The sequence below is a fragment of the Artibeus jamaicensis genome, unplaced genomic scaffold (genome assembly GCF_021234435.1).
Source record: "Artibeus jamaicensis isolate MK-2021 breed Jamaican fruit bat unplaced genomic scaffold, CSHL_Jam_final contig_867, whole genome shotgun sequence".
NCBI lineage: Eukaryota > Metazoa > Chordata > Mammalia > Chiroptera > Phyllostomidae > Artibeus > Artibeus jamaicensis.
Window position 1 is genome coordinate 6,453,058 of NW_026521995.1, and position 20,848 is coordinate 6,473,905.

Consider the following 20,848-nt stretch of genomic DNA (forward strand, 5'->3'; position numbering starts at 1 on the left):
AGCTGTTGCTGCAGAAAGTTTCTAAAACTAATTTTGCTAGTTTGTTTGTTTTATTTATCAATTTTCTTATATATTAGTGCTCTATGCTACATAAAGAATTACCACAGGATGAACACTTAAAACAGCACAAATTTATTATCGCAGTTTTCATCGATTAACCTTCTAGTAAAGCATTAGCCTGATCCTGTGCACAGGGTCTCACCAGGCCAACATCATGGTGTCACCTGGAGTGTGATGTGATCTGAGGGATCTTCTTCCAAGCTCATTCAGTTATTGGCAAAAATTAATTCCTTGCAACTGTGTGCCTCAAGTCCCTGTTTTCTTACTAGATGTCAGCTTGGGCTTATTCTCAGCTCCTGAAAGTCTCTTTAAGCCCAAGCTATGTGATTCTCACAACACTGCAGCTTGTTTCTTCAAGGCTAGCAAAAGAATCTCACCAGTCTGCTCAGATGAAGTCTTACATAACAATGTAATCATGGGGTGACTATCCTATCATATGTACATTCAAGAGGAGGTGATGTACAGGGTGTATATCCCAGAATCAAAATGTGATCATCTGGGTATTTTATTCCTGCTCCAGAAAATGTCAGTGTTACAGTTTGCTTCTAGTGAAGCTATCCGATATAAATAACTCCTTATATCAGATAGAAGGAGTGGTAAAGGGGATGGTTTCATGGGAAGTTAAGGTTTAGGTTTGCTAAAAATGAGGTACAGGTATCTTTTAGATAGTGATCCATAAGTCTTTGCCGGCCTTATTTTTGTCTGTATAGCAATTTGCATCTCTACTAGGTATAGTTTTAAAGAGTATGTTGAGATTGAGACCTGAGTGTCTTATTTTGGTATATATTTATAGGGGTTTTTTTTCTCTCTTAAAAAACACTACTTCTGGCCTTGAGATTGCTTACATTTAACTTTTAGATTCTGGAGGTGAGTGACTTTTTCTTTTCTTAGGCATATAGCTAACAGAGTTCAGCTCATGTTCTGTCTGATGATTGTTGTACGTATGATTTTAAGATGGCTTTCAAGATCCTGCTCCCATACACACTGTGCAATCCCTCCCTGTAAGTGTAGGTAGGACCTGTGAATGCAATGGGCAGTCAGCCTCTTGTTTAGGACATATCATGTAGCAAAGCTGATGATATAGTTTCTCTTGTGATTACATTGTATTAAGTAACACTCCTTCCCATAGTAGCAGAGTACAGAGGGATTCCAATGCTGGCTTTGAAGAAGTAAACTATCTTGTGGTGAGAAGGCCATATGCTGGGACCTGAGCATGGCCATTAAGAGCTAAGAGCTAAAGGCAGCCAGCAAGAAAATAGGGACCTAAGTTCTGCAACTATAGGAACTGTATTCTTCCAACCTGGATAGTTGGAAAAGGACCCTGAGCTACAGCTTGGCCAAAACCTCAATTTTTAGTCTAGAGAGACCCTGAGCAGAGAACCCAGTTTCACTGTGTCCAGACATCTGATCAACAGGAATTGGGAAATAATAAATAGGCATTTACTTGTTATTAAAGTAATAAATTACTAACTCTCAAGTAATTTATTATACAGCAATAGAAAAGCAGTACAATAGCAATGACGATAACATGCTTTTAGGTTGGATATGCTTTTTCCTTGTGTGTGTGTGTGTGTGTGTGTGTGTGTGTGTGTGTGTGTGTATAGCAAGCCATGGCAATACCAGAGCTGCTTTGGCATTTTTCACATTTATGGTCCAGACATAACATATGATTCAACACTGAAGGACTAGGGAAATAGGTTTTAGCTTATGTTCTGTGAAGGTATTTTGTATCTGGTTTACCCACATTTGTTCTCAGCTCCCACTGTGTGACTGAAATAAAACATCTAAATATTGTAGAACCAGAGAATGACTATACCATTTGCTTACAACACCACCAGGAGAAACTAGTTACCCTTTAACAATTTATCTTTATTTAATTTGCACACTCCCACTTTCTTCCTTATTTTAAAGCCAGTGTTTTTCACTGGACGTCCTCTCTCTAAGAAAAGGCTGCTTGTCTGCATAAGTCTAACTCTCATGCTGTACACATTGCAGCCATGGAAAAGAAACCACAATTTTTAGAAGGAGGATCTTTATTTGGGCATAGATGTGATTCAGCTTTGACCTCAGCACATACAGGACTGACTGACCTTCCTCAATGACAGAGCAGAAAGCTAGCTACAGGTTATAATTTGAAGTCAGGAAAGCTCTCTTTGCCCAAAATATCTTCGCTAATGGTCTTCTCAGTTTTCATGAAAATCCAGCTTAACTCATTCCTTGTCCTAATGAAAGAACATAAAAATCTGACCAGAATTATGAGTTATAGCTCACTAGCATCAGCTATCAAGGGCTATTTTAATATTACTTATATTTTTTGTTTATTTTACAATATTTATTCTGCGTTTTAATATACTAAGCCTCTTAATTATAATATATGGGAAGTTCATATGGGCAGGTGTTTTCACTGTTCTTGAGGAGGTACCTCTGAAGTAAGGAATAGCCAAAAGTAAAGGAAGCATTGAAGACCCTCAAAATGAGATAACACATGTAAAACTTCTACTAAGTATCCATAGATGTAGTTAAATAAGCAAAAAAACAAAATACCACATACACATACATAAACAAAAATCAGTGATGTATGTAAACAGATAACTTTTAAGTACCATTGGTCAATAGAACTTTGCCAAACATATTTTCTTATATTGAAGTAACAAATTTTTAGAACCAGGGCTTTTGGAGAACGAATTCTGCATGGATCAGAAGGAAGATGGGACAGCAAGAGTCTGTAACAAGCAGCACTGCACTGACATGCACAACAGGAGGAATGCTGGGGAATGTAAAGCAACCGGGGAAATTAGTGCCTGATAGGGAAAATAGGACATAGAAAGCAGAAAAGATGTTCCTCAAGGATCAAATGTACTTAATTTGCAATTTTAAGTCTAGAAAAAGACCTGAAATTCTCACATCTATTAAAGCCCTGTATCCCATTTATTCAGAGAAGCTCAGATATGGTGCTGATCTGTTAGAGAAAATGTAAATGCGATTGTTAAAAATCCTGTTAAAATATGAGGTGATTTAAATTCTTTACTTAGATCTAGGCCCACAGTAAACAAATAGCTTGTAAAGACCAACAAGGATTTAAAACCACATGATTTAAAATGGTGAGGACAGCCCAGAGACTGTATTCCTGGCATCCCTCTTGAAATTGGCCATCATATGGGAGCTAATAGGATCTGGCATCTGGACAGTAGCAGGATTTCAGAGTAACCAGGTGCTGAGGTATGACTGTCTTTTCAAATGCAGGTTGTTCACCTCCAGGTTGATGAAATACAAGCTTATGGCAAGTTCGTCTTCCTTAAATTCATCTATTTTAGTATGAATTTTGTCTTCAGTGAGATTTATTTGCTTTTAATGGTGATACATTATTAGCCTTTCAGGCATACCTCTTGTCTTTTGGATTGACTTTGGCTCATGTACACTTCCAGATAGACCTGATTTACAAATGTTCCATACCTAAAACTGACAATTCCTGCTTTGCCAACTCTGGTGCTATTGATCATGGGGGGGGGGGGGAGACAAAAAATGGTGGACTTTAGAACTGTGTGGTCTTTGAATAAAAAGAAGAAAAGCAGGTATGAAATAAGGATGCTGAGCTCTATGCCAACTGTAGCAAGGCTAACCTATTTCTGCAATGTGTGTCTTTTTGTTGTGCTTGGTTCTCACACTCCCTATCTCTCTTCCATGATGTGGCCAGAAAGCTTGAGGTATTTGACTTTCAGAAGAAAACTGCTTGAACATCACAGTCTCATAATTGGCATAGTCCCTTTTGCTATTGGTCTTATGCTTTGTGATCTGGTTCACTTTTACTATATTGCCAAAACCTAGTCCTCATCAGTTTTACTCTAACTGTAGTAGCAATATTCTTTTTTTTTTTAATAAATTTATTTATTTTTTTTGAATTGTTTATGCTGTTACATTTGTTCTATTCCCCCCTTCATTCCCCTCCACCCTGCCCCCCCAACCCCCCCATTACCCCCCCTTTAGCTTATGTCCATGTGTCTCAAGTCCTTTAGGTTCTATATTTCCCATACTATTCTTGCCCCCCCCATCTATTTTCTATCTACTGTCTATGCTACTTGTTTTCTGTACCTTCTTCCCCCGTCTCCTCCTCCCACTCCCCTGTTGCTAACCCTCCTTGAGATCTTCATTTCTATGTTTCCACTCCTGATCTAGCTGTCCTTTTAGTTTGCTTTCGTTTTAGGTGTGGTTGTTAATAACTGTGAGCTTGTTGTCCTTTCACTGTTCATGTTTCTTTAACTTCTTTTTCTTAGATAAGTCCCTTTAACATTTCATATAATAAGGGCTTGGTGATGATGAACTCCTTGAATTTGGTCTTATCTGAGAAGCACCTTATCTGTCCTTCCATTCTAAATGAAAGTTTTGCTGGGTAGAGCAATCTTGGTTGTAGGTCTTTAGATTTCATGACTTGGAATATTTCTTTCCAGCCCCTTCTTGCCTGTAAGGTCTCTTTTGAGAAATCTGCTGACAGCCTGATGGGGACTCCTTTGTAGGTGATTGTCCCCTTAGCTCTTGCTGCTTCCAGGATTCTCTCCTTCATTTTAATTTTGGCTAATGTAATTATGATATGCCTTGGTGTGTTTCTTCTTGAGTCCAACTTTTTTGGTACTCTCTGGGCTTCTTGGATTTCCTGGAAGTCTATTTCCTTTGCCAGATTGGGGAAATTTTCTTTTATTATTTGTTCAAATAGTTTTTCCACTGGTGGTTGTGTCTTTCCCCCTTCTGGTACCCCTATAATTTGGATATTGGAGCATTTATAGATGTCCTGGAGGTTCCTAAGCTTCTCCTCATTTTTCTGAATTCTTATTTCTTCATTCCTTTCTGATTGATGATTTTTTTTCTTCCTTCTGGTTCACTCCATTGAGTTGAGTCCCAGTTTTTTTTTCATCTCTATGGATTTCCTGTGGAATTCCATTCATTTCCCTTAATTTAGCCTTCATATGTTTCTCTAATTTGTGGCTATATTCCACCAGATCTGTGAGGAAGCTGACGACCAGTGTTTTAAACTGTGCGTCTGAGAGATTTGCTATTTCTTCATCACTTAGATTTATCTCCGGGACTTTGAGGACCCCCTGCGACATTTTTGGTCTGTTCTGGCCCTTTAAGTGAGAGAAGCGGCGCCTTGGAGTCCCAGGTCGCTGGGTTGTGACGCTGTATGTGGGGGCGTGGTCAGAGCGGGGAAATGGCGCCAACGCCGCCGGTCCAAGCGCTCACTCCCCCACTCGCGTGCAACCAGGCAACCACAGTCAACTCGCTGCCACCGCCTCCCCACTGACTCCTCCGTAGTCGCTCACCCGGTGGGCCGCTCGGTCGCTCACTAGGTCCAATCCTGGGTTTGGAACCCGTGCGACTGGATTCGCGTCTGGATTCCGCGCCCGGGTCGATTGAGCCCTCCTTTGTAACTCCTCACCCGGCGCCGGTTTCGCCCCTTACCAGTCGGGCCGAAGAATTTGTTGTTAGCGGACTTCCGAAAAGTTAAGTTTTCCGTGTTCTGGTTGTGTTTTCTGATGCTAATATTTAGTTGTCCCTAAACTTGGTTGTGTGAGGAGGTACGGCACATCCACCTTAAACCTCCATCTTGGCGGAAGTCCTCGCAATATTCTTTATCTACACTGCTGGGCTTATGTGTTTGTCTCAGTATTTCCCTAATTTTCAATTTTCATAACTTCTTTCATTTGTCCTACTTGTAAGGTTTGGGGTCCAGTCAGTAAATATATCTGGCAGATGAAGTTAGGTGCCAGTGGAAGACTGCCCAGTGCGGCCCCTCTTCTTGGACTATTGACTATTGCATTTGTCTTGTTTATCTTTGGCTGTGTTCTTTTCAATTATTGGAACATACGTCACACCATGTCGGACTTCCCTAGCTGGTAATCTCAGCTAAATTTCTACCATATTTTAGCACAATAATTAAGAACATGATGTTAATCCTGGTTTTATTATTTACTTGCACTGTGTTAAATTATTAATCTTTCTTAAACTTTGTGTCATATATAAAATTGGTGTACTATCACTTACTTTATACAGTTGTTATATGGATTAAATGAAATAATGAATGTAATGGTAGTTGTTACATATCATATGATCACAAATATTGTTATTTTTATTATCATTATTTAAAATCTTGTGATTATTCTGTTTACCCGCTTTCTCAAATATTCTTCTCATATTTTTCTTTTTTATTTAGTATCTGCTCTACTTCCCAGAAGAGGGACATATTTCCAAGTCCCCGATTTTTTCAGTTTAGATTATTCTTAGAATAGGCCTCATATATAATAATCAGTCCTCCAAAAATCTTTTTTCTTCCTTACTAGCTAAAATTTTACTTCATTAGATTTATTCCTTATTTACTTTATTACTTTTTTATTTACAATATTTTAGTGCATTATTAGATTACTGATTAGAGATTCACTTATGTTAACAATCATCTTCCACTAAACATTTAAAAATTTCCAGCAGGCATTCACACATTAGCTGATTGTGGCAGACAAAATAGCAGGCTCCCCAGAGATGTGCACATCCCAGGTTTCACAGTCTGTGGGTGTGTCAGCTCACGTGGCAGATTATGGATCTGATACGGAGGATGTCCTGCACTAGCCAGGTGAGCCCAGTCTAATCACCAGAGTCCTGAAAGATAAAGACCCTTTTCTGACTGTGGTCAGAGACAGAACCAAGGACACAAGAAGGGTCAAAGAAATGCTGCATTTCTGGTTTAGAAGATGAAGGAGTGGGTCCATGAGCCAAAGAAAGTGGGCAGTCTTAAGCAGCTGGAAAAAGCAAGGAAATGATGACTCCATAGACCCTCCAGAAAAAGTTGCAGCCCTGCTGACATCCCAATTTTAGTCCTGTGAGGCCCAGGTCAGACCTCTGGGACCCATGTCAGAAAGATAGAATGAACATAACTGTATCACATGGTAAGTAAGAAACAACATAAATTTGTGTCATTTAGACACCCTGTTTTTGGTCATTGGTTATAGCAGTAATACAAAAATAGTACAACTCAGTGAGTTTATTTCTCATGTAATATTCATTACACTGTTTACAGTAGGTCATAGTATTTTTTTCTAGAGGAAATTGTGTTTTCTAGAGGAGTTTACAACTCCAGATAATTGACTTAGAAGAAATTATACTCTGGTGAGCTTGGTGTGTTAGGTTGGCTTTTGAGTCAGACAGATGGATTTGAAGGTTGTCTCTACTTACTAGCAGGAAACTTGGGCAAGTTTTTCATATATTCTGATTTACAAAGCAGAATTACTAAAATCTATCTTTTTGGTAGTTATGAGCAGTAAATAAGATAGCAACAGATGATACCCCCAAATTATAATGATTATTATATTGATGTGAATGTGGAGAATTTAGTCCTTTTATTTATGTGTTGTGGTGATTGAATACATAAATTGTCTGTAGGCAAAAATCCCTATGTGTTTAATAATTTTATAATTTATATTGGAATCTTTCTGAGATCTATCGAAGGTTATATTTTTGTTAAAAATACCACTAAAGTCACTTGTAGGACAAACATTTAGGAGTCAATATAAAAGTAAATGTAAGATACATAGGTAAGTATATAGAAATGCAGGGAAAGATTGAGTTCTTAACTATAATCACCGTGAGAGTTACAAATGTTTTCATTTTGCACTGGGTTTCATTTTGAATCTGTATTCACAGCTAGCTATTCATGATTTAAATATATGAAAGTCTATTAGCTAATGCTAACTTTAAGATATGCAAGTATATATTCATGTCTTCACAATAGGAATCTTTGTATAGCAGTCTAACTGTAACCGCAATCTGCTAACTTTTCTGTCCTCATGGATATTGTAAATATTGGAGCAAACATGCACAGAAATCTCCTGAGTGTGTTGGAGCTACTCATATGCATGTACCTTTTCCACTTAATTTTTGGATGTGATTTTTATATATCTGAAGACTAGAGGCAAGATTACTTCATCATCCTAAACAAATGAAATAACAAATAACAATCAATCTTCCCGTGGTTAGTTCACTGCAGAATTTTAACTCCAAATTTTGATTGATGAATATGTTTCTTGCAATTCTAGTGAAAAAGCAGATATGAGCATGGAAAGGAAGGAGAGGTTTACCCTAATAATGACTGCAGATGAGTATTATTTGTACTTACAGCCAATGCTAGACTCTCAGTGTGTGACTTGATTCTTCCTGCTGAGCTGTTTTCATTGTCCGTGACTCATCTTTTCTTCCAGCATGCCTGTGGAATGGAAGGAGCAGGGGCTTATGATATATTAGGCACATGGGGCTGATCTTGCAGAGGTCTGGGTTATATCTTCTTCTGTCAGAACTAGTTCTCAGCACTGAAGACCACAACATCCCCAAGAAGGGACCTCTGATCAATTGGTTTGTTCATTAATTTATAGGTTTGAATTTTCATCTGTCAAAAATATTACTGAGCAATGACTATGTGCCAGATATATTTTTTTAGCAACTGGAGAAAAAGAAGTGATATTAAAAAGTGGAGTTTCTAAGATTCCAGGGCAGACCCACATCTTCCCAAAACCTATATCAATACCCACACACAACAAATGAGGGCAGCCTTAAATACAATACAACTCACTGTTCAATAATAGTAAGTTAGGTCAAATGTAAGAGCTTTAGAGGGTAGACCTCTGTCCAGGTACTCAAATGTCCGAATGTTATGGTTTTTGCTCTTATGAAAACGTAATTTTATACTATTGGCACTTAAAAAACTTAACCAGCAAAACAGTTAATATTATGGTGATATTTCTATATAAACTTTATACTATGAAGACCTGAACTATATAATTTCTGCTTCAGTTCACACTACCTACTTTGATTTAGAAAACTCATTGCTTTCTAAATCAAACACTCAGTATTTTTCTTCTATAAAAACATAGGAAGAGAACTTTCTGGGGCATATTTTGAAAATATGTACCTCAAGTTATAGAAATGTGGCTACATTTTGATCTACTGATTTGATACTAAGAAAAAAGTATGTTTTTAATTTAAAAAGTGGAAGCGTAGAAGAAAAGTGTCCCTTCAGTTTATTCATTAATTGAATCTTCAGTTCAGAAAACCAAAAAAAAACTAATATTTTAAGAAAATTTCTGGAAAGTTCTAGTGTTTCATTTATCTGCAGTGACTGAAATTGCCACTTGGGTTTTTATGGTGGATGACAAAATTTCTCAATGTATGCAAATATAATTCTTTTTTATTTGGAAGCAGACATTCCAATAGAATTTTTCCACATAACTTGTTTGATGTTACCTTTTAAATGCATTTGCAATTCTGTGCAAAGGAAAAGGGTATTACCTTTTGAAGGAAAATTGATATTAATACTTAATATTACTTATAAGAAACTTTTTTAAATGATTTTATTTATTTATCTTCAGAGGGGAAGGGAAGGAGAGGGAGAGAAATATCAATGTACGGTTGCCTCTCATGCGTCCTCTGCTGGGAACTGGCCTGCAACCCAGGCATGTGCCCTGACTGGGAATCAAACCACAGTTATTTGGTTCACAGGCCCGTGCTCAATCCACTGAGCTACACCAGCCAGGGCAGAACAACCTTTAATTGATGACTAATACAGTTTATTATTTACTGATTTTGTGCATGTGTGCAGAGACAGGAATGGCTTGATAGGAATGACGACAGTATTAACTGAAATTCAGAATAATAAAGTGATAAGAGGTGTAAGCAAATTATTTAAAACTGTATCTCTGTATTTTTCTTGGTTATTTTGCATTGTCAGTAGAAGATTTTTTTAAAATTCCCAAATGAGGTGAAATCTTTAGAAAGCCATTGTTAATAGTGTTAACTCTTCAAACCCCATTAGAATATCAATAAGCAAATCAGAGTCTAATATAACAACATAAAAATGAAGAACTCATTAAGAAATTAACACCATTTCTTAGCTAATGATAGAGAGTAAAAATGAAAAAGGATGTAGTCAACAATCGTGTAACATACAGGTACACAATTTAATATTATTATATGCACTTCATACAGTTTTTCAATAGCTTGTTTGCTCTGTGATACAATCTTAAAATTTGCTCATTCACTCACAAACTGATCAGAAAAGATTTTAGGAAGACTAGAAAAAATACTTATTGTCTTAATCATGTTCCATATCAGAGACTAGAGACATGGCACCTAAATACAAGGCATGTCCCTTGATTGCATCCTGGAGGGATAAAAATGGCTGCAAAGAACATTATTGTGAAAACTGATGAAATTTTAATATGGCCTATCCATTAAAAAATATTGTGTCAACATTAAATTTATTAACTTTGAAAATCATAATGTGGTTTTGTATGAGAATTCTGTTTTCTTAGTATATACAAACTAAAGTATTTATGGAGAAAGGGACAGAATACTCTTAACTTTAATGTGAAATGCTTCAAAAATATCTGTATAAATTTATAAACATGTAACTATCAAGAGAACATGAATGATAAAGTAAATGCTATAGAATGTAAATAATGAATGAATCTGGCCCTGGCTGGATGGCTCAGTTGGTTGGGGAGTTGTCCCATGTACCTCAGGGTTGCTGGTTCAATGTTGGTCAGAGCATATTACAACCTAGCTTTCGAGTTCAGTCCCTGGATGGGTTGTGTGCAGGAGACAGCAAATTGATATTTCTCTCTCACATCAGTGTCTCTCTCCCTCTCTCTCTCTCGGATCAATAAACATACCTTCAGGTGAGGATTAAAAAAATCAATGAATCTGGATAAAGAATATATGGGACTTTTTTATGTGGGAAATTTGACCTGTGACATTTCATAAATTTAAGGTATATGGTGTGTTACTTGGATATATTTATATATTGTAATGTCATTGCTATTGAAGCACTAGTTATCACTTTATGTCATTAGAGTACAACATTATTGTCTATATTCAGTTTACTGTACTTTAGCTCTCTGTGGCTTATTTAGTACTCATTGCCAGTTTGTATCCTCAGCCACCATCAGTCATATTCCTCCAGTCTCCCATTAGCTGGTAATGCCCACTGTGTTACTCTTTGTTTCTTACAGGTTTGGCTTTTTTAGATTCCCTGGATAAGTGATATGGTGCAGCCCTTGTCCTTCTCTGTCTGACTTGTCCCATTATGTGCTCAAGGTTTATTCATGTTGACCATGTGGCAGGGCATCTTTTTCATGGCTGAATAATATTCCATAGTATATGATATATAATATATAATATATACACACAAGGGGAACCCCCCAAATCAGAATTTATTTACAAAATACTGTGAATTTATTCTTACATGTTTGAACTTCAGTCACCTTCAAAGTACTCTCCATTTGAAGCAATACACCTATTTTGACATTTTTTCCGCTGCTCAAAACAGTTTTTGAACTTGTCATTTTTGATGTTTTTTAGTGCTTCTGTTGTTTTTGTTTGTTTGTTTCACCTCTTGCACATGGCAAAATGTTTCCCTTTGAGGACTTTTTTCATCTGGGGAAACAGAAAAAGGTCACTCAAGGTGAGATCAGGTGAATAGGGAAGGTGGGGCATGAAGGTCATGCTGTTTTGGGTCAAAAACTGCTGAACTCTCAGTGCAGTTGGGGACAGGTGCACTCATACATCACCCACCATGAAATGGAGAAACGCTTGAAAGGGTCTTCAAAAAATTCACTGAAGCCAAATGTAGCCTCTCACACTGCCAGCTGGTGCACTGATACAGGGATGGGTTCCCAGGAAACTCTCCTAATGAGAGAAGCCTATATGAAAAGGGGCCTGCCCTTCAGAAGATAATTCTGGGTTTTGGGGGGCCCTTCCTCATATATCATGTTTTGAGTTCTATAGGATATAATGTATAAAGCTCTGTCCTTAATTTTAGATTTTTTAAGCATTAGAAATCAGGTCTCTGCCCTAGCCAGGGTGGCTCAGTTGCTAGGAGCATCATCCCACAAAATGAAAGATCACAGGTTCAATTCCTAGTCAGGGCACATGCCTGGGCTGCAGGTTCGATCTACAGTTAGGGCATGTGCAACAGGCAACCAGTCGAAGTTTCTCACATCAATGATTTTCTCTCTCTTTCCTCTCTCTCTAGAATCAATACAAGAAAAAAAATTAAAAACTAAATAAAAAGAAAAAAATCAAATCTCTTACTTTTGGTTTTGTTTCTCATTTTAGCATGTTACTATTTGACATTTGTGAGTTGATATAGCGATACTTTAAACAAAAAGAATAAACTATGATCTTAATTTATTTTCTAACAAATTGCCTTTTATCCATGAATATTGAAACATTCATTTAACCAACATAATTTAGTATTACTCATATCAGAAAATATATAATGGTTTGGAATTATGTCAGTTTCCAACTTTATATCTAGCTGCTATTACTACAATAGATGTAATAATATCTGTTAACTATTATTTCTGTCATACCTGAGAAAGATCATGAAGTGTGTGTGCTTTTTCCATTGTATGTCCTGCGGTCATGTTTTTATTTTATGGCCCTCTATATTGGGTCTTTTGTAATTTTAACCTAGGTTAAAAAATGAAGATACAAAACCATTGTTTTATTGTTAGGGAAAACACAGTTTACTTGTACATAGCACACAGATCTGTGGGACACTAACAGTGAGCAGAGTAGAAGAACAGAGCCAAATAAAGATAGTTATAGGGGCTTGGAGCATGAGGAAGAGAAGCAAACAGAGAGTGGATCCGTCATGAGAAGTTCTCTGTGTTGGTGTGGATCTGTGGATGACAAGTTGGTGAAGAAAATAACATGCCAGACCAGGCACATTTAAAGCCAGCTTTGCACAGTAAGAATGGAGTATTCAGTAGGATTGTCTGAAATACTTGTGTTTCTGAATTCTTCCTCCTATTTTCTGCGTGAGTACGTTGAATCTAGACAAATAACTTAGTCTCCATAGTAAGTCAAAATTGGGGGACATTGCAATCAATATGAAAGAACCTTGATTTACATGAAAAACAAAATATATCAACATAGAGGGGGCCATAGGTAGGAAATATATGAGCAACAATATGAGTTAGTGAAAGATATGTTTATCTTTCTGTCATAATGAAGAAGTTATATCAAAGTTTAATTTAGGAAAAAGATTTGTAGTAGGAGAAAGAAAAAGAAAATAGCTTTTTTGTTAATTATATAAATTTAAAGCTCACAAACTAAATTTCAGAAAGATGTACTGCATTTTTAATTTCAGAAGAAATTTATTTTGTTTTTTCTTATTTTTAAATGTTTGGGTATATCTTATGGAGAGGAAACAATTGATCTTAAAACCAAATATTTAGACTATTGCAGAATGTCTTATGGGTGTCTGACAATTCTCTATAAATTCAGTCTCTATAAATTCTCTCTAAAATCAGTTACTGAATTTGGCAAAATATAAAAAGAAAAATTGTTTTGCCCTTTTTGCTAACATTAAAATAAGTGTTATTTTTTATGATGATTTAAACTTATTGTACTTTCAGATCTTTAAAAAAACAGACTTGGGCAGTTGAATCAATTTAGCTTGTTACTGAGCAGAAAAAGGGGGTTCATCTGCCTGCTACCCCAAAAGCCAAACTTGTGAGGCAGGTGCTGATGCAAAAGGGAAAAGGTTTTGTTTGTGATCTGGGAGAGTGGCAGACTCTGTGTCTCAAAGCTCATCTGTCCACAAAACCAAGACAAATGTCCTTTATAGTGGTTCCTGAAAACCCTTCCCCTTTTTGTCCCCATTATCCCCTCCCACCTCCCCTCTGGTTACTGTCAGTTTGTTCTTCATTTCAGTGTCTCTGGTTATATTTTGCTTGCTTGTTTGTTTTATTGATTAGGTTCCACTTATTTTCAGGAACAACTATAAAGGACACATAGACAAAACCAAGATGGGGCGGGATCAGGGGTATGAGACGGGGATGGCTGGAGTCAGGGAGAATAGGGGTGGAAATGGAGACAACTGTACTTGAGCAACAATTAAAGAAAAAAAAAGACAAAGTACAACCATCCTCAGCAAGACCAAAACAAAAGCAGTGCTGAGAGTTCCTTCTCCATTTTAAAGTTCCATCTTTTAGAATCTTCAGGAGGCTGCTAAACGATCATCCAGGTAGCTTGGCTCCTTCTAGGCTGCTTCCTGTTTCAGGCTCCCTTCCAGAGGCTACGGACCATGTGTCTGCTAAGGCCACAAGGCTGCATGCTCCCAGGAGAGAGCACGTGGACACATTGGCAAATGGCTTCATAAGGGGTGTGAGTGAGTGTGTGTGTGAGAGACAGAGAGAGAAAGAGAAAGAGAAAGAGAAAAAGAGAGAGAGACTCCCTCTTGGAGACCATGGGCTGCTAAGGCCACATGGCTGATGGAGAGAACAGGGAACACACCATGAGAATGCAGGTTTGGAGCCAGAAAGTCAAGTCAGAGTGTTTCTCTGTTCCTCTCAGTTTATATTAGTTTGGGTATGGGTCAGTCCAGGTACCTTCTCAAAATGACCAATCAGCCTCCCAAACTTTTGGTACTTTGGGTGGGTCCACCTTCCAACCAAGCCCTTCTTTTTCCATGCTAGACCCACAGGGCTCTTTGGCCCTGCACCTTCTCCTGTGCCATTTTGACTTCTGTGGCATATATGCCTATCTGCTCCTGGTCCCACGCCAAGGGGAAAGGCTCAGTGTAAGAGTCTCCCCCTGCCACCATCTTAGTTAATGGGCAGAGACTTCCTGGTCTCTGACCAACCATTCCTGATACCAAGTTTATTAGAGTATCTCACCATCCTGAGATTAATTTTGTTATAATTCACATAACAAAAATCTACCAGAGACAGTTCTACTCTTTTAATGGAATAGTGTAAACTGGGAGTAAGTCATTGTATTCTCTACTGTCTTTAACAAATCGATACATAAAGGGAAAAAAAAGAACTGTAGGCAATAATAAATTACTTTTGCCAAATAAATTCTTTCAAATGTATAGGAAAGTATTTAACAACATAATTAGAATTATCTGTGTGACATACCGGGTCCTAAACTGTGTCTCTCTCTAAATCCAGCATATAGTTAGCATGTTGCTCAAACCTAGGGGGCACCATTCAGATTGTATTCTATGTGGGTGCCAGACACAGCTTACTTTGGAACTTAGAAGCTATCATACTTTTTTTTTTTTTTTGGCTTTTTGCATTGCCTACGCTTCACCCACCTCTGAGTTTAGTCCCTATGATAATTACTGAGCATGCTTCCACCATCTCACGTCAAGTGCTTACAGAATTTCTTCCTTTTTTACTCTAGACTCTTTCTAAAGCCCTCTAAGCTTGCTCAACCATTGACAAGGATTGTGAGGAAACTGAAGTTCCATGGGGCAACTCATATCTGATGGGTTGATAGTTGTTGCATAAATGCTCCAGCCTCCCATTCTTTGGAGAAACAAATCTGAGAGACATTGTATGCACTTTTTAGAGAGTGCCCGGGGAGTTGAGCCCACATTACCTACAGTATTGGATATCCAAACCCATAATGTACTTTTTATTGCCTTTTCTTTCTTCCCTGTCCTACTCTATCTGATCCTTCACTCTGGTTTGGAGAAATCACCTCCCAAATCTGTTACCTATATCTAGGTCCTTATCTCAGGCTCTACTTTCAGGGACCCAAACCAAGATAGCAGCTGTAGCTCTTTGATGGTGTTGTCATATTTAAATGCAGAGAAAATGTTTAATTGTTGGTTGGATTTTTTTTTACATTTGCAGTTATGGAAAGAAATAATGTAACACACTTTAAAATATGAGTCGGAGCCTGGGAAATTGGTGGAGAACTAGGAGTCTTCTCTCTACACACTTATTCTCTTGATGAACTGATTTAGTCTCCATAGGTCTAAATACTATCTAAATGCAATGATCTTCATATCTTTATCTTAAGTACAGATCTTTCTTACAAACTCCAGACTTATATATCAAGATGCCTAATCAACATCATCACTTGGGTCTCTAGTAGACATCCTTAACCAAACTGTTAAGTTTGAACTTATGATTTTGTTCAAAAACTTCTCCACATGTATCCTTCTCCATCTTGGTTGATGGTCACTTCATTCATCCTCTAGATCATGCCAAATACCTAGGAGTCATCCTGGACTCTTTTTCTCTCATTCCATAGCCAATTCATTAGATTTACACTAATCTCCTTGCTTCTTCCCTTACCCCTTATAGTATATTCTCTGCACAACCAAAGTAATCCTTTTACAACAAAAGACATGTCATGTCATTCCCTTATAAAGACTCTGCCATGGCTCTCTCCAGTGGCCCTCCAGGGGCCTTTATGATCTGGCTCCATTACTTCTCTGACTTATTCTGTGGCAACACCAAGCCATACTCACTCTACTCTAGCCACACAGCCTCTCTGCACTTGCTCATATGTGCCAGGTATGCCTAGACCTCAGGACCTCTGTGCCAGCTGTCTCTTCTGCCTGGAATTCTCTTCACTTACAAGTCTTACTCCCAGCACCTCTGATGTCCTTGACCTTGCTCCACTAATTTTTCCTCTTGGTACTTCTCAATTTTAACATATAATATTATTTATGTATTAAATTGATTGATTGTTATCTATTTCCCCAATACATCATAAATTCCACAGGCATAGAGATCTTTTCCTATTTTGTTTACTTATTTATCTCTCTAAAACAGTGCCTGACAACATAATTTGACACTCAGAAAATAGTTGCTGAGCTGAATAATAATTTGTTTCTGTCAAATGCTATACAACTTGAGATACTATTTTCTCAGTTCTTTCTATCTTATACCACTCTCAAAAAATGATTTTGAAAGATGAGGAAATTGGGCAAAAGTAAAATAATGATGCAAAACAAATCAGGGATAGTTTAGGTTTTCTACATTTCTTAGAAGGGAACCATAAATTTGGTCTTAAGCAAAAAGGAACTTTCAAATTTTGATTGGTTACAAATGATTGAAAATTTTACAAGGGACTTGTCAAATGCATCTAAAATGTGACTGAGATTGCTTCCCATGACCATATGCCACAAAAAAAATAATAGTATGCAGTTAACATACTGCAGTATTTTTCAGGTTTGAGTGATTCAAAGTGCTAAAAAAGTCTCTGCTTGTAACATCTTTGAGAACTATACTTTTGTAGATACAGGTGAATTTTTCAAGTTTCATTTGTGATGAAAGTAAGTAGTATATACTGCTTGGCTATAGGCAGCAGGGATCTTCTTAAAACAATGAGAAAATATCCACCCATTTAGCTAATGCAAGACAACAAAGACCATGTTAAAAGGGACTATTTCACAAAACAAATTTTCCATAGTTTTTCTTCACTAACTTTTTTTGGTAGATCTTTTCTTTATTAAAAAATGTTTTTATTGTTGTTCAGTTACCTTTGTCCCCATTTCCCCCCATTGCTCTCTCCTGCCCTGCCTATGCCTCCTCTCCCACATTCAAAACTCTCCCACCCAGTTGTCCTTGCCCATGGGTCCTTTATACATGTTCTTTCACAACCTTTCCACTTGTTTCCCCTATTATTCCCCTCGCCCCCTTCTGGTTACTGCCAGTTTGTTCTTTATTTCCATATCTCTGATTGTATTCTGCTTGCTTATTTATTTTGTTGATTAACTCCCACTTATAGGTGAGATCATGTGGTATTTGTCTTTCACCTTCTGGCTTATTTCACTCAGCATAATCCTTTCCAGTTCCATTCATGCTGTTGCAAAGGGTAGGAGCTCCGTCTTTCTTTCTGCCATGTAGTATTCCATTGTGTAAATGTAACACAGATTTTTGGTGTGATTCTGATTATGGTAGCTAGGTTTGTTTGAGAAGTGTTTGTTTATACTTATTAGAAATCACTGTTCTTGATCACCAATGTCCAGTGTCTGTAAAACTTTGCTTTTTAGTATTTTGTCCATTTTTTGTTCTTGTTTCTAGTGGTAAAGTAAATTTAATCCCTGTTTTGCCTTCTTGGCCAAAAAGAGAAATCCCAGTTTCTCTCAAATCTGATCTTAGAGCTTTTGACATTTTTGTCATTTTTATCAGACCATCTGAATCCTTGACAATGTTCTTTACCTAAGATAAATACCATATGATCTGTATTTATAAGTGAGACCTATAAGTGAGACCTAACGAACAAAACAAACAAGAGAGGAAAATAGAGACAGAGACATGGAAATAAAGAACAAACTGACAGTAACCAGAGAGGGAGTAATGGGGGAAAGATTTGGGAAAGGGTCATAAAGGAACATGTACAAAGGACCCATGGACAAAACCAAAGGGGAGTAGGATTGAGGGTGGGAGGTGGGCATGATTGGGGTCAGGGAAAGTGGTGGCAGGAAAATAGAGACAACTGTACTTAAATGACAATAAAAATTAAAAAAAAAAATAGAATGATGACCCTTTCTATTTTCACTTACATGACTATTCAGTTTGTACTCAAGAGAGTTAATTTATTGTTTTCTTAATATCCAAGGCTTTCATACTTAATAGCTTTTAACTTATGTGCCCTGTCATTCCTCAATGTGTCTGCATTACATACCCGTGTTTTGTATCTTCAAATACTACTTGGCCCTCTTACTTTAGCCACTGCCATCACTATTTTCTGAAAGTATTGAACAACTTTGCTTAAAAGCAGATGTATTTTTGTTTTGCCTCAGACTGGTAATTCATGCCCTACATCTAACTCTCCTTTCTGCCGTGGGACATCACTGAAGCCGTGACATAGGATGAAGGAAACTGCTCTGGACTCTGAGTACTTAACCCAGAAAATGTATGGTAGCTAATGACTCTGGAAGCCACCCTTGATCAATGAGAAAGGTTCATGATGGGCAAATGTTTCTGTCTTTAACCCCTCATTGTACTCAGGCTCAGGAGGTGAGCAAATGCTGCAGCTCCATTACACAGCCTTGCATTGGCTTTTCCTCCTTCCCTGCAATGCCACTTTCATAGTCCTCTTTGCTATGTTCTCTCAACTGCTCCATCCTCCCCATTTGTTTCTAGGCTACTGATAATTGTGAAAATTGAAAAGCTGCCTTGACCACATCTCCTAGTGAATCATACTGTCTTATCCTAACTGGATTTTCTACAAGTGATCCAACTAGTCATTTTGTATTGCATTGCTGCCTTACTCTTTCATGTCTTTATTCCAGAACTGGCCTTATTCTGTCTCAATCCATATTCTTACCTGAGTTCTTGAGAAGTGTAGAACTTTATACAAGACTGGCTTCCACATTTTATTTCTTCTACTTCAAAACAGTTTTCAGCTCACCCTTCCTCACTATAAAAAACTACTTTAAAACAATCTTTAATCCACTTTTACTTCTTTCTAGTGTTAGAAGAAAAGTAATCATTTCTAGAGTTAATTTCTTCAACTATGCTCTTGATTACATCCAACCCTAACTTCTTAAGTCTTTTCTTAGTCTTCCCATATTGTCCCTTAGTTTCTAATTCCTTCCTCTGCTGACTGTAGCTATATTCAGCTCTCACTCATAATTCAAAGATACCAAAAAACCCACGTTCTTTTACTGATTTAACTATTATTTTTATTTTTTACTTTTTTAATTCCTCTTCTCCCTGCACCCCAGTACCCCACCCCCAACTTAGTTCATATTCATGGGGTATACCCATAAATCCATTGGCTTCTCCATTTCTTATACTATTCTTAACCTCCCCTGTCTCTTTTGTGTCTACCTACTATGCTTCTTATTCCCTGTACCTTCCCCCCTATTCTCCCTCTCCCCACTGATAATCCTCCATGTGATCTCCATTTCTGTGATTCTGTTCCTGTTCTACTTGTTTGCTTAGATTTTGTTTTTGTTTTTTTAGTTTCAGTTGTTGATAGTTGTGAGTTTGTTATTTTGCTGTTCATATTTTTGATTATCTTCTATTTCTTAGATAAGTCTCTTTAACATTTCATATAATAAGGGCTTGGTGATAATGAACTCCTTTAACTTGACCTTCTCTGGGAAGCACTATATCTCCCCTTCTATTCTAAATGATAGCTTTGCTGAATAGAGTCATCTTGGATGTAGGTCCTTGCCTTTCATGATTTGGAATACTTCTTTCCAGCCCCTTCTTGCCTGTAAGGTTTTTTTGGGGTTTTTTTGTTTGTTTTTTTGGGTTTTTTTTTTTTTTTTGAGAAATCAGGTGATAGTCTTAGGAGAACTCCTTTGTAGGTAACCCTCTCCTTTACTCTTGTTCCTTTTAAGATTCTCTCCTTTAATCTTGGATAACTTAATTATGATGTGTCTTGGTATGTTCCTCCTTGGGTCCAGTTTCTTTGGGACTCTGTGAGCTTCCTGGACTTCCTGGAAGTCTATTTCCTTTGCCAGACTGAGGAAGTTTTCCTTCATTATTTGTTCAAATAAATTTTCAATTTCTTGTTCTTCATCTTCTCCTCCTGGCACACCTATGATTCGGATGTTGAAATGTTTAAAGTTGTTCTAGAGCTTTCTGATCCTCTCCTCATTTTTTTTTTTTTTTGAATTTTTGTCTCTTCATTCTGTTCTGTTTGGATGTTTGTTTCTTCATTTTGTTTCAAATCCTTGGTTTGAGTCCCAGTTTCCTTCCTTTCACTTTTGGTTCCCTGTATATTTTCTTTATTTCACTTTATATAGCCTTCATTTCTTCCTTTATTTTGTGACCGAACTCAGTCATTTTTGTGGGCATCCTGATTACCAGTGTTTTGAACTTGGCATCAGATAGGTTGCCTATCTCCTTGTTGCTTAGTTTTTTTCTGGAGTTTTGATGTGTTTTTTCATTTGGGCCATATTTCTCTGTCTTGGTGCACCTGTTATATTGTAAGGGGTGGAGCCTTAGGACAGGGCAACCCTCTTTGCTGTATGTGGGGGAGGAGT

The 20,848-nt window shown here is 37.4% G+C and overlaps 1 protein-coding gene across 1 annotated transcript in view; it reads left to right on the plus strand.

Annotated features, from left to right (window-relative positions):
• Positions 1-20,848, plus strand: part of GPR158 (G protein-coupled receptor 158) — a 360,713-nt gene that overhangs the window by 188,569 nt on the left and 151,296 nt on the right. The gene's annotated exons all lie outside the window — the stretch shown is intronic.